This window comes from Microtus pennsylvanicus, chromosome 1 (genome assembly GCF_037038515.1).
Source record: "Microtus pennsylvanicus isolate mMicPen1 chromosome 1, mMicPen1.hap1, whole genome shotgun sequence".
Classification (NCBI taxonomy): domain Eukaryota; kingdom Metazoa; phylum Chordata; class Mammalia; order Rodentia; family Cricetidae; genus Microtus; species Microtus pennsylvanicus.
In genome coordinates, this window is record NC_134579.1 from 81924896 (window position 1) to 81937310 (window position 12415).

Sequence of the window (12415 nt, forward strand, 5' to 3'; positions counted from 1 at the left end):
TTTTAGAAAGGTTCCTTTGACCTACTACTAAAGAAGCTAACGTATTCTTTCTTCCCTTTCCCTCTCTAGTCTTTGTTTTTTTGTTTACAGGCATCATCATCATGCCCAATTTCGTATAGTGCTGTGGGCAGAGCCCAGGGACTGGAGTATGCTGGATGAGTAATCTGCTAGTTGAGCTGCAGCCCTGGTTCTGGCTGAGAATTCCCTTTTCCCCCCAATTAAAACATTTAATTCATTATTAGTGGTGTGTATGTGTCTGTGTCATGGTGTGTAAGTGGAGGTTCAAGGACCATTTGTGAGAATCAGTTCTGTGCTCCTACCATGTGCATCCCTGGGATTGAACTCAGGCTGTTAGGCTTGCCGGTAAGTGCTTTTACCTACTGAGTCATCTCTCCAGCTTTGAACATTCTTTTTTTCATTATTAGGTTCATTTTATGAGTATGAGTGCTTGGCCTGGATGTATGAATGTGCACCTGCTGCCTGTGGATGTCAGAAGAGGATGTTGTATTCTCTGGCACTGGAGTTAAGGACGGTTGTAAGCCATCAAGTGAGTGCTGGGAACTGAACTCTGATAGAGCAACAAATGCTCTTAACCCTACCTTAAGCATACTTATTATGAAATCTTTCTGTCAACCTTGTTCTGCCATCCTGAATTTTTTTCTTTGAAAATACTCTCCAACCTCAGCTCAATATACATATATTCCAATATATATGCACAGGATGGGGGTGGGATTCATATACAATAGGATTCATGCAGAGGTTGATGTCAGGTTTCTTCCTCAATTGCTCACATTATAGAGAGAGGCAGGAATTCTCCCTTGGACCCAGAATTCATCTACATTGGTAGCCCATCTAAACAGCTTGGATTACAGGCAGCCCAGAACACCCACCAGGCATTTAGGTGGGAACCTGGGATCTGATATCCGGTCCTCACACTTATGCGAACAGCTTTAACCACTGAGCTGTCTTCCTAGCCCCTAACACACATTCTCTGGCAATGGCTTCTGTCCTTGCCTGCCCTATAAGTTTATGAACAATGTGAGGACAACGCAGTGTCTTATTTTTCTGCTCTAAGTCCTTAATGTACTATTAGCATTTGGCAGGTGCTCAGTCAACATCTGTCGAGTGAAGGAAGAAAAAAATTCCCATGTGGTTCAGCTAGGTGATCAGAGTGAGCAGCAACAGTAACCTCACAAGGATATCACACGACCTTGACATGAGTGATGGGGAGGGGTGCTTCAATTCTGTGTTTTTTCTCCACTGAAGTCATTGTCCTATTCTAACCATGAGAAGAACTCCAGACAGGTATTGATGTAGGGACAGTGCATGAAGTATCAACGAGGACTCTTGTCTGCCAATGCCATCAAAAGCAAGGGCATTATTAGGAAATGCTGTAGCCCATAGGAGTTGGAGGAGATGTGATAACTAAGTATCATAGGGATAGAAAATGGACATTAGAGGTAGGGGGAGAGATGGATAACTGGGTAAAGTATCTGCTGTGCAAGCATGAGTCCCCAGAACCCTTGTAAAGCTGGACAAGCACTGGCTGTCTGTAATTCCAGCATTCCAATTGTAAGATGGGAGGTGGAGACATGAGAATCCACAGGAGCTCTCAGGCCCAGCTAGCCTAATAGCAAGAGACCATGTCTCAGTCAATATGGGAGGTGTGGTCAGATGTTGGAGGCTGTCTTTTGACTTCTACATGTACAAAGTGGTATGCACCTGCATGTCTGAACACATACATGATAATACATACACATATATTGATCTAATAAATAAAAAAGCATATTAACAAATAAGAGTGTTGGGCTGGGAAACTGCTCAGCAGTTAAGAACTTTCCAGAGGACCTAAGTTAGGGTCCTAATACCCACATCAGTCAGCTCTCAACAGCCTGGACTCCAGCCCTATTGAATCTGATGTCCTCTTCTGGCCTCTGCAAGTATCCACATGCTCATGCATACAAATTATAACACAGCCGCTTAACTATGAGGACACATGAATAAAAAAAATAAAAATAAATCTTTAGGTACTGGAGTGGTGGTTCAGTAGTTAAGAGCATGTACTGCTTTTGTAGAAGACATGCTCACATACACAGTTGCACACAAAATAAATAAATAAAAATGAAATAAGACCACCCTTGGCTACATAATGAATCCAAATGCAGCCTGGGCCACAAGATACCTTGTCTAAAAAAATAAAAACAAAACACCCCAAATTATAAAACTAAGTTATACACATAATATATATATAAATGTAACTTTTGGTTGTGGCTTGTTATCAAAGAGGACAATGCAAGCTAGACAAGTGATCTACTTACTACTGAACTACATCCCTAGCCCCACAAAATGTTTTTCAAAAAAGATTGTTGTGTACAGGGGTAGTTAGAAAAGCAAAGGACTACTGTGCCATGCAAGCCATACCAAGTAGATGGTCACTGATTGGTACCCCAATTCTGTCATACAGGGTTTGAACTTGATTTTCTCACTCTTGAGTCTTTACCATAACCTTATCCATGATGCTTTTCTCTACCTACATATTTTTAAAAATATAAATATAGGCCAGGGAGGCTCAATTGGCAACATGCTTTCCTTACATATATGAAGTTCTGGGCTCCACTTCCAGTACCACATAAAACCAGGTCTGTGGGCTAGAAGGATAGCTCAGTGGTTAAGAGTACTTGTTGCTTAACTATGAAGACCTGAGTTCAGATACCAGCAGCCACATAACAAGCCATAGTATTCCCAGTGTTGTAAGGTCAGAGAGAGGAAGATTGCTGGAATTTGCTAGATACTAAAATATGACGAGCTCCATGTTCAGGGAGAGATCTTACCACAAAGGAATAAGGCAGAGGGTGATCGAGGGGAACCCCCTTATGCCCTTTTCTGGCCTCTGTGAACATGGACAGGTGTGTGCACTTGAAACCCCCCCCCCCCCCAATCAGGTGCTTGTCATTTCACATTTCAGCACTCAGGATGTAGAGGCAGGAAAACCAGGAGTTAGGCCAGTTTCAGCTACATTGGGAGTTTAGGGCTAATATGAGACTCTCTCCTATCTCAAGGAAGGAAGGAAGGAAGAAAAGAAGGAGGGAGGGAGGGAGGGAAGGAAGGAGGGAAGGAAAAAGAAAAGGAAGGAAGGAAGGAAGGAAGGAAGGAAGGAAGGAAGGAAGGAAGGAAGGAAGATCAAACCAAAAAACAAAGCTATGCATAGTGGTGGCTCACACCTTTAATTCCAGCACTCAGGAGGCAGAGACAGGCAAATCTCTGAGTTCAAGGTCAGCCTGGTCCACAGAATTCTGGGATGGCCAGGGATACATAGAGAAACTGTCTTGAAAATCAAAACAAAACAAAATAAAAAAAGCAACCCAGAGAGAAATGATATATGTAAAATACTGAGTGCAGCTGGCACTTGGTAAGTGACAGTCATTGTTTTTCAGCACAGTGAGCCAGCCTAAGTGAGCATCTTCTGTGGAGTGCATGACATTACAAGCAGGAATAAAGGCCCCAAATTTCCTTTTGGTTTCTTTCCTCATGTCAGATCCCCCCTCTCCCATGAACACTGGGAACAAAGATTCAGTTCAGGATCTGAAGCTTTGAAAAGTACCACCTGATTGCAATTTTCCCAAACTGGCTAGCAGACCATCAAGTCCTGGGGCAATGGTCTGGCTGGGTTCCAGGTTCTTTTGTTTGGCAAAGGGTAGGCCACATAGTCCCTGGGACAACAAAGACAACATTGGCGATTGCTTTCTTCTCATCCCCATTTTCAGCTATTTTTATGTTTTTTTGTTTTGTTTTGTTTTTTTGAGATAGATCCCGTGTAGCTCCAGCTGGCCCCAAACTTGATATGTAGATAAGGATGACCTTGAACTCCTGATCCTCTGTGGAGGATTATTGCCTGCTGGGGTGACAGCTGTAGACCACAGTGCTGGTTAGTTTTAAATGTCAGCTTCCTGTAACCTAGAACCACTAGGAAGGAGTGTCTCAATTTTGGAATTATCTAGATCAAGTTGGCCTATGGGCATATCTATTGGGGCTTGTCTTTCTTTTCTTTCTTCCTTTCTTCCTTTCTTCCTTTCTTCCTTCCTTCCTTCCTTCCTTCCTTCCTTCCTTCCTTCCTTCCTTCCTTCCTTTCTTTCTTTCTTTCTTTCTTTCTTTCTTTCTTTCTTTCTTTCTTTCTTTCTTTGAGATGGGATTTATCTGCAAAGCCCTGGATGTCCTGGAGTTAACTCTGTAGGTCAGGCTGCCTTGAACTCACAGAGGAAAGAAATTATTTTTGGTCAGGGTATTCTTCTAAAAATTCATTTTATTGCCAGATGGTGGTGGCACATGCCTTTAAACCCAGCACCTGGGAGGCAGAGGCAGGAGAATCTTTGAGTTTGGGGCCAGCCTAGTTTAAAGAGTAACAGGACAGTCAGGGCTACACAGAGATACCCTATCTTGGAACCCCCAACCTTTAATTTTTAAAAAATTTATTTTGGAATTTGAGGACAGGGCTTCCTTTTGTAACTTTGACTGTTCTGGAACGAGCTGGGTAGACAACCAGGCTGGCCTCAAACTCAGAGATCCTACCAGGCTTTGGCTCCCAAGTCCTGGGATTAAGGGCCGGTGCTACCATGCCCAATGAGATTCATCTTATTTTTAATTATGTGTATTTGTGTCTCTGTGTGGGTATATGTATGTGAATGCCAGTACCCCTGGAGGCCAGAAAAGGAGTCATATCCCCAGAGCTGGAGTTATAAGTAGTTGTGAGCCCTGCAACATTAGCTCTGGGAACTGAACTTGGTTCGTATCCAGAGCAGCAGGTACTCCTAACTGCTGGGCCATCTTTCAAATTTCTGGCGATGGTACATTATCCCACCAACAGAAATGAAACCAAACAGCCACTAAGCCTGGTTTTTCTCATGTTGGGGGCTGAATCCAATGCTTTGTGCATGCTAAGAAGCCCTTTATCAATGGCACTACACACCCTGTCAGGTTTAGTCGTTTCTTCAAGATGTTCTTGGAATATGGAGAGTTTATTCAAGATCTCTTGGCTTACAGGTAAAACCTTAGAGCCAGCAATATGAATTTAAATCCCTCTTATACTCCTTTTGTGATCCAGGGTATCAGGCAACTTCAATCTGTAAACAGGGCTAATGATAGTACCCGAATCTCCCCCCCTCCTTTTTCCTCCTCCCTTCCTCTTCCTCTACCCTCTGTATTATTGTCCCATTTAGGATCAACAGTGGCTTATATTTATTTCCTGATGAATGGATACTTCCTTGAAGGTAGGGGCTGTCAAGGCCACTGTGAGGCCCCTACAGTGCAAACTGCCCCTATATGGTGATGCTCTTTAAGGACTAAACACTGCGAAACTATAATCACTGCTATTGGTAAAAGCAGCAGCAGCAGCAGCAGCAGCAGCAGCAGCAGCAGCAGCAGCAGCAGCAGCAGCAGCAGCAGCAACACACCTTCAGGTGAAAACCTGAAAGGTGGATTATGACCTACAGATTCTCATCTGACCTAAAAAAAAAAAGTTTATGTTCTTTTCTGCTACTGTAACAGGTTAATTTTGGAGCAACTTTTTCATAGTCTCTATTTTAATGTCCCTGAAAATGACAGAGGAAGAACATCAAAGCCTTTTCACAGGGCTTCCTGTAGCAGGTGCACAGATGAAGATGTTTTTCTGCTATCTGTGCCAGCTTCCTGGGCTTGTCGAGCTGGGTGGTGGGCCCAGGTGAGGCAGATTGGCCTTACCTTTAGCACCCACCCAAGGCAGACAGATCTGATCTTTGAGTTTCAGAAATGGCTGAGGGAGGGAAGCCCAATAGCTTGTAAAATCAAACACATTATACTGAGAAACTGCTATGTGAATCTTGATTCACCGGTGAACAACACATATGGGCCCCCTCCTCTCATGCTTGGTCACAGACTATGAGGGAGACAGGCATTAATGAAAAGATTTCATGTGGCTTCTGGGAGGATAGCTCCATGGATAAAGTGTTAGCTGTACAAGCAGGAGGACCAGTGTTTGGACTCACAGAACCCAGGTCAAAGCTGAGCAGGAGGGGCTGGAGATGGTTCAATGGTCAAGAGCACTGGCTGCTCAGGTTTAGTTCCTAGCACCCACTTTGAGACTCACAACTGTCTGTATCTCTAATTTCAGAGGATCTGATGCCATTTATAGCTGTAGGCATTGCACATGATGCCTAGACATACAAGTAGGCCAAAAAGAGATACACATAAAACATTATTTTTAAAAAAGGCAGACTGTTTACAAACAGGAAGTGTGGCAGAGGTTTTGCACAAGGTGGGCAAGCCCCATGGAGGCGTAGGGCAGGTCGAGAAGGGCCCCCTGAAGCTGAAAGGTGTTGTGGAGCTCAGCATGACAAAGTGAAAGAAGAAAAAAAAGAACAAAAGACAAGGCCACGCTGCAGGAGGCCATGGGAATGAGTAAGAAGAGTGAGGAGGAGAAGAGGCACTGCCTGGACAAGCGCACTCGAGAAGAAGCAGAAATGGCAAATGGAAAGAATCCTGAAGAAGGCGTTCAAAACCCATAAGCAGAGAATGGAGGGCTTCAGCCGATACCTGGACACACTCACTGAGCACTATGACAGTAACCTGCCCCTGGTGCAAAAGACAGGTCCGGTTGGCAGTGTTGCTCACCTCAGTGTTTCTTTAGAATGTTTTACACCTGCCTGGTACATTCTGCTGAGGCCAGACTTTCTGAAACTTGATTAAAGTCAGGCTGTCCTTTCAAAAAAACAAACAAACAAACAAAAAAAGCAGAGAAGGGATGGTAGCCATTTGTAATTCAAGTACTTGGGAGACAGAGAGAGAGACAAGGGATTCCCTAGGCAAGCTGGCTAGCTAGACTAGACAAACTGGAGTGCTACAGGTCAGCCAGAGACCCTGTCTTTCTTAGTAGATCAAAGTGGAGAGTAATTGAGGAGGACACCTGATGTCAACCTCTACCCTCCACACGGACATGCACACTAGTGCACCTTCACATGTAACCTCGTATAGGAGAACATCCAATACACCACACATAAACACTGGGAAAAAACAACTATTCAACAACCCTACTTTATAGGGCCAGGGAGATAGTCAAGTACTTTCCATGCAAGCATGAGGTCCTGAGTTTGAGCCCTAGCAACCATGTAAAAAGGTGGCAGATGTTTTATTTGTAAGATCAGAGCCAGGTAAGCAGAGATAGTAGGGTCCCTGGGGCGTAGTGAGAGATGCATTTCTTCTTTTCTTTTTTCTTTTTTAAATTTAACATTACTATTACTACTACCACTACTACTATTATTTTATTTCTTGAGACAGGGTTTCTCTGTGTAGCCCTGGCTGTTCTGAAACTCCCTCTGTAGACCAGACTGGCCTCAAACTCACAGAGATCTGCCTACTTCTGCCTCCTGAGAGCTGGAATTGAAAGTGTGCGCCACCACCATCCAGCTGAGAGACTTATTTCAAAAGGTGGACAGTGTCTGGAAAAATGGCTCAATAGTTGAGAACACTGGCTGCTCTTGCAGAGCTGCAGGGCTCAATCCCCAGTATCCACACGGTGGCTACAACTATCTATAACCCAGTTCTACAGGGGATCTATCACCCTCTTCTGGACTTCATGGGCACCAGATAGGCATGTGTGCCTATGTACACATGCAGGCAAAACATCATAGACATCAAATAAACAAGCAAAGAAGCCAAGGTGGACAGATACTGAGGAATGAACCCAAGGTTGACCCCTGTACTCCACATGTGCAGACGCATACATGTGCATTTACAATATGTGAAATACCTAATACACCCACCATGCTGCCTACAAACAAAATATTTCAGAAGAACATTGATACATGCTGAGAAATAACAGTAAAGTGGAGGCAAATTATAGCAAAAGGGCACCGGAATGTCCCTTTGAGGGATGGCGTGGCAGGGGGAGCATGTTAGCTCAACAATCTCCTTCCTCCTGCTGCTTGACTTTGGCTTTCCTGGAGATGATGTAGTTTGTACCTTCCCTAAATCTTCCCAATTCTGATCTCTTTTTACCCACGAGTGCCTGGTGATGTATATCTGTCCTGCGGATTACATTTGGTACATTCTGGCCTGAAGGGTGAAGCCTATTCATCCATGCTCGGACAAAGTCACATATCCTTTGAAGGAACCATGCTGGTTCCCACATCCTGGGACCCTGTCCAAGTACTTCTGGAACACTCTAACCTGCCATGCCTGTCTGGTGACTCCATCCATAAGTCACCCCTGCCACGCCTTCCTGTATGCCCTGGGGAAGCATCGGTCCTTTCTCAGAGCCCTTGCAGCAGCACAGTGTATAGGATTCTGTCGCCTCCATGCCTTCTGCGGCAGCAGGGTGTCATGGCAAAGGCACACACTAGAATGCTGGCTCCTTCAGGTTGCTTAGAGGATTAATTGAGATGATATGCAAATGGTGATTGGCACTGTGAATGCAAGGCATGAGCTTCATCAGTGTGTGCTTCTGGGTCCAACTCTTCCCCTCTCTCCAAGCTGGCTGTGCAGGCTTTAGACACAGGACACCTGGCTCAGTTCCCTGGAGTGCAGTGGTCACCACCCACAAACACTGACATGACATTCTGTTGGAGGAAACTGAGATATGCTTCTGATCTATCAGTACCTATCAAAGCACAGACATAGAAGACAATGGATACACATCCCCAGGCTACAGCAAAGCTGTGCTGGTTCCACTCAAAAGCTTGAAGCCTTCAGGCACTTTCTATAGAGTTCACAGCCTACCCCAGGGAGCCTTTCTACCCCACTGTGTCCATCTGTGCAGAGTCCTCTGGGGAGTGAGAGGAGGTCTTGCAGTTTCCCATGTGCCATGTGACCTTCAAGGCTTTTCATGGATTCCTGCTTTCAGCAAATAGATGTGACAAACTTCTAGCCCATGCTCAGGGTTCTATGTGGGGCATCAGGATGGCTGGCCAATAGTTCCCATGTCCCCAGTCCTTCCAGGAGACCCCTGTATGACTACAAGTCCCGCAACAGACCATCTTTTCCCTTCATTCTTTGAGCCAGCTTCCTTCAAGATGGCTAAGACCTTCAGATATGGTTCTTATCCACTGAGGACAGGGATCCTCAGAGCCAGTGATGCTACCAACTTCAACAGCTGTGTTTGGGGTCTGTTCTGCTAAACCTCACTGTTCCCTTTTACATTGCTCCCAGGAAGCACACCAGGCCACACCCTAACCTCACTGGCTCCCTTGTAGCACTGAATACTATTCTAAGGCCTTATCCCCCCATTTTCCAGATGGAGAAGTTGAGGCTCTGAGCCAAGATGAGTTTTTCTTCCAAATCTGTGCAGAATTTACTTGTAAATATTCTACCAGGAAGCCTAGGCTTTTTATCTGAATCTTTCCTGGCATACTAAATGCTTGGTTGGGGCTGGTTTGTTCTGGATTCTCCTCACACCTGCAGTTCTACAAACTACAGTCAGGGCTGTGATCTCTTCTTGCTTCTCTGTCTTGCCTCAGCTCTTGTGCCAGGGCCAAGCCACCTTCGATCCCTTCCAAACCACCCTCATTAAACCGCAGAAACCCAAAGAGAACCCACAGGTGGGACCCCAGGATGGGGGAGCTGTGGGACAGAAGGGGTGCGAAGAACCAATGCAATACAACCATGAAAGAGCCAGGGATGTGGGGAGCTTGGCTCAATGACAGACAGGCTGGGGGTGGTGTACTCGGCGGGGGAAACAGAGCACCCCTTCCTTTTTCATTACTCCAGCCCTCTTCAGTATATTTTTTTTCTTTCTGAAATATTCCTTAAACAAATAGGTATATGCTTCTGGCAGGTCTGACCTGGTCCAAGCAGATCCCAAATGCTAAGGAAAGCTGTTGTTTTGTCCAAACATATTGGTGGTGGGTGAAAGGTGGTCAGGAATTGGCCTTGAAGCACCCTGGATGGCAGCACAGCCTCTATCATCTGAGGCCAGCAGATGCCATAGGCTCAGGGATGCTGGTCCCATCAGTCTGGTCAGACTTTAGGATTGGGGCCAGGAGCAGCTGGAACATCTCACTCCCCATGATGGGGGTGGAGGTGTACCATAGATTTGGGAACGGACCTTGGTTCCTTTTGAGAGAGCAAGGCAGGGAGAGATGGAGGCAAGGGGAAAAGATCTGTGATAGGTAGATTCCAGGCCCTGACACTGGTCCCAACTCAAAGAGAATGGGGTGGAGGGGATAGGCTAGCTGCTGGGGACAGAGCCATCACCTCATAATCTTTGTTTTTGGTCTGAGTTAGGAGGCCTGTTGAGGGTACTGGGTTGTGGAGGTCAAGAAGGTGTGTAGTTCTCAGCAGCTCTCTCTTCTCTCTCTCTCTCTCTCTCTCTCTCTCTCTCTCTCTCTCTCTCTCTCTCTCTGTGTGTGTGTGTGTGTGTATGTGTGTGTGTGTGTTTGTAGAAAGAGAGTGAGAGGGAGGGAGGAAGAGCATTCATGTGCCTTCATCTGTGTTGCGTTCCTAGGTTTCTGTACGTGTAGTGTAGGGGTATCTCAGCGTGTTTCTCAGGAAGATGGGTGGGGAGGGTGTGTCTATTAGGGATGGGATTCGGCATTATCTTTTGGGAAGTCCTTAGTGTTCATTTCTTCAGGAAGCGGGATCTAGATGGGTCAAGATCAGCAACAGTGTGTGGTCCTCTCAGAAGACCTAGAAGTGATTGTTTTTCTAGTGGTGCCCTTGACCATGAAGGGTGCCAAGTGAGCAGGTTGAGCTGATGTCTGGGGATTCAGTTGGGAATCTTCCTATTTAAGAGGCGAGGCATGGGTTTCTGTCGGGTCAGAAGGAAAGAATACAGGGCTCTGAGCTTGGTCTCCTTGGAAAAGATGAGGGTGCAGGCCAGACGCAGAAGAGAGGAACCCAAGTGAGGGGGACATAAAGGCACGGGATGTACAGATGGGAGGGGCCTTGGCACTGGGGTTGTGGACTGGAGGGGATAAGCTAGTTGTGTGTGTGTGTGGGGGGGGGGCTGCAGACTGGGGGGATGGGAAAGCTCTGGACAGGCTCTTAGAGAGGGGTCTTGGGAAAGATGTACGGGGGTCCCGAGCCTGCGGCGGGGGGACGTCACGAGGAAGAGACATGGGGTCCTAGAAGCCCTGGAAGTGATCCTGGAAAGGGGGGAATCGGAAACGAGGGTGGGCGGAGGCCGGAGTTCCAGGGTCCAGGGCTGGCAATGCCGAGACTCCAAGCGCGGGTTCGGGAGGCGAAGCGACCCCAGGTCACGCTCCTGGCTCGGGTTCCCCACGGGGCCCCGCAGCACTGACACCCCCGGGAGGAGAGGCCCTGCCCGAGGCCGCCCTACCTGCGCGGAGAGCGCCGCCATCGCCGCGCCGAGCCTCGCCGTCTCTGCACTGCGTCGTCCGATTCACCAGCCCGGGGTCGCGTCTGCTCGGGGGTCCCGCAAACCCCGCGGCCCGGCCCCTTTCACTCAGCCGCCCCCGGGGACCGCCGCCGTCACCGGCTCAGCCGCTGCCATTTCACCCGCTGACAGGAGCCGCTGCCCCGCCCCCCCGAGGCCCGGTCAACCAATTCACCGCCCCTTTAGGCTATTGGCTCCGCCCACAGTGGAAGAGTGACAGGAGATCTGACCAATCCACAGCCAGTTCATGAGGTGGGCCCTGGCTACAGTTTTTCTGAGGAGACGAACGAATTGAAATGAGAGAACCTGTGATAGACACATAATTTTGCCTCTCAAAATAAGAGATGATATTGATCGACACGTAAACTTCCAATAGTGATGGGCAAGAGGTGTGCCTCTGAAGGAAGACTGCGGCCTTGAGCAACCCTTAGCTGAGGTACTAAGCCCCACCCAGAGCCTGGATTTCTACCCAATCAGGAGAGGTGCTGAGACGTCCATTATTATCTGTCTCTCAAATCTCGGCCATGGCAACTGTTGAGATGGAGGGGGGGTGTGCTACGAGGAAGATTGACATTTAATCCGCCAATGAAATTGATGGAGGGCGGACTCTTATGGTAGCTGACCAATGGAATCATGAGACTGGGAATGACTTCGGCGTCCTGGCAGTGGGACTTGGAGCCAAGGACTGAATGAAATGGAGGCGGGGCTAATGGAGGGGGCGTGTCCCAGTGCAAGGTTAGGCGGGATCAGACAAGGGCCGGGCGTTAGAAGGGGCGTTACTGGAAAGCTTATCTTCAGAGCCCGGGTCTGGGCGGTGGACTGGGTGGCAAGGCCGGGCTACTCCTGCTGGGTGAATCTGACATCAAAACTGCGGCTGCATCCTCCACCTGCTCCAACATTACCACTTCTGGGGTGCGGGGAAGGGGGACATGAGGGGGGGTCTGGTCGGGAGCCGCTCACCTGAGGGTTGTTTGTAAATGTTTGAAGGTGAATGAATGGACCCGTGAATTTTTGCCACCTCCTCCACTTCTTCTTCCTCCCGCTTCCGATTCCTTC

General features: G+C 47.4%; 1 protein-coding gene across 4 annotated transcripts in view; it reads right to left on the reverse strand.

Moving 5' to 3' along the window:
- Evi5l (ecotropic viral integration site 5 like) overlaps positions 1 to 11517 on the reverse strand; it is a 43831-nt gene extending 32314 nt beyond the window's left edge. For 2 of the 4 annotated variants that reach the window (XM_075971050.1, XM_075971046.1), the window contains exon 1: positions 11303 to 11512. The gene's annotated coding sequence lies outside the window, so the exon portion shown is untranslated. Of the gene's footprint in view, positions 1 to 11302 lie in introns of all 4 variants that reach the window. The other 2 variants (XM_075971056.1, XM_075971042.1) reach the window with 2 other exon arrangements.
- Between the last annotated feature and the right edge of the window lie 898 nt (positions 11518 to 12415).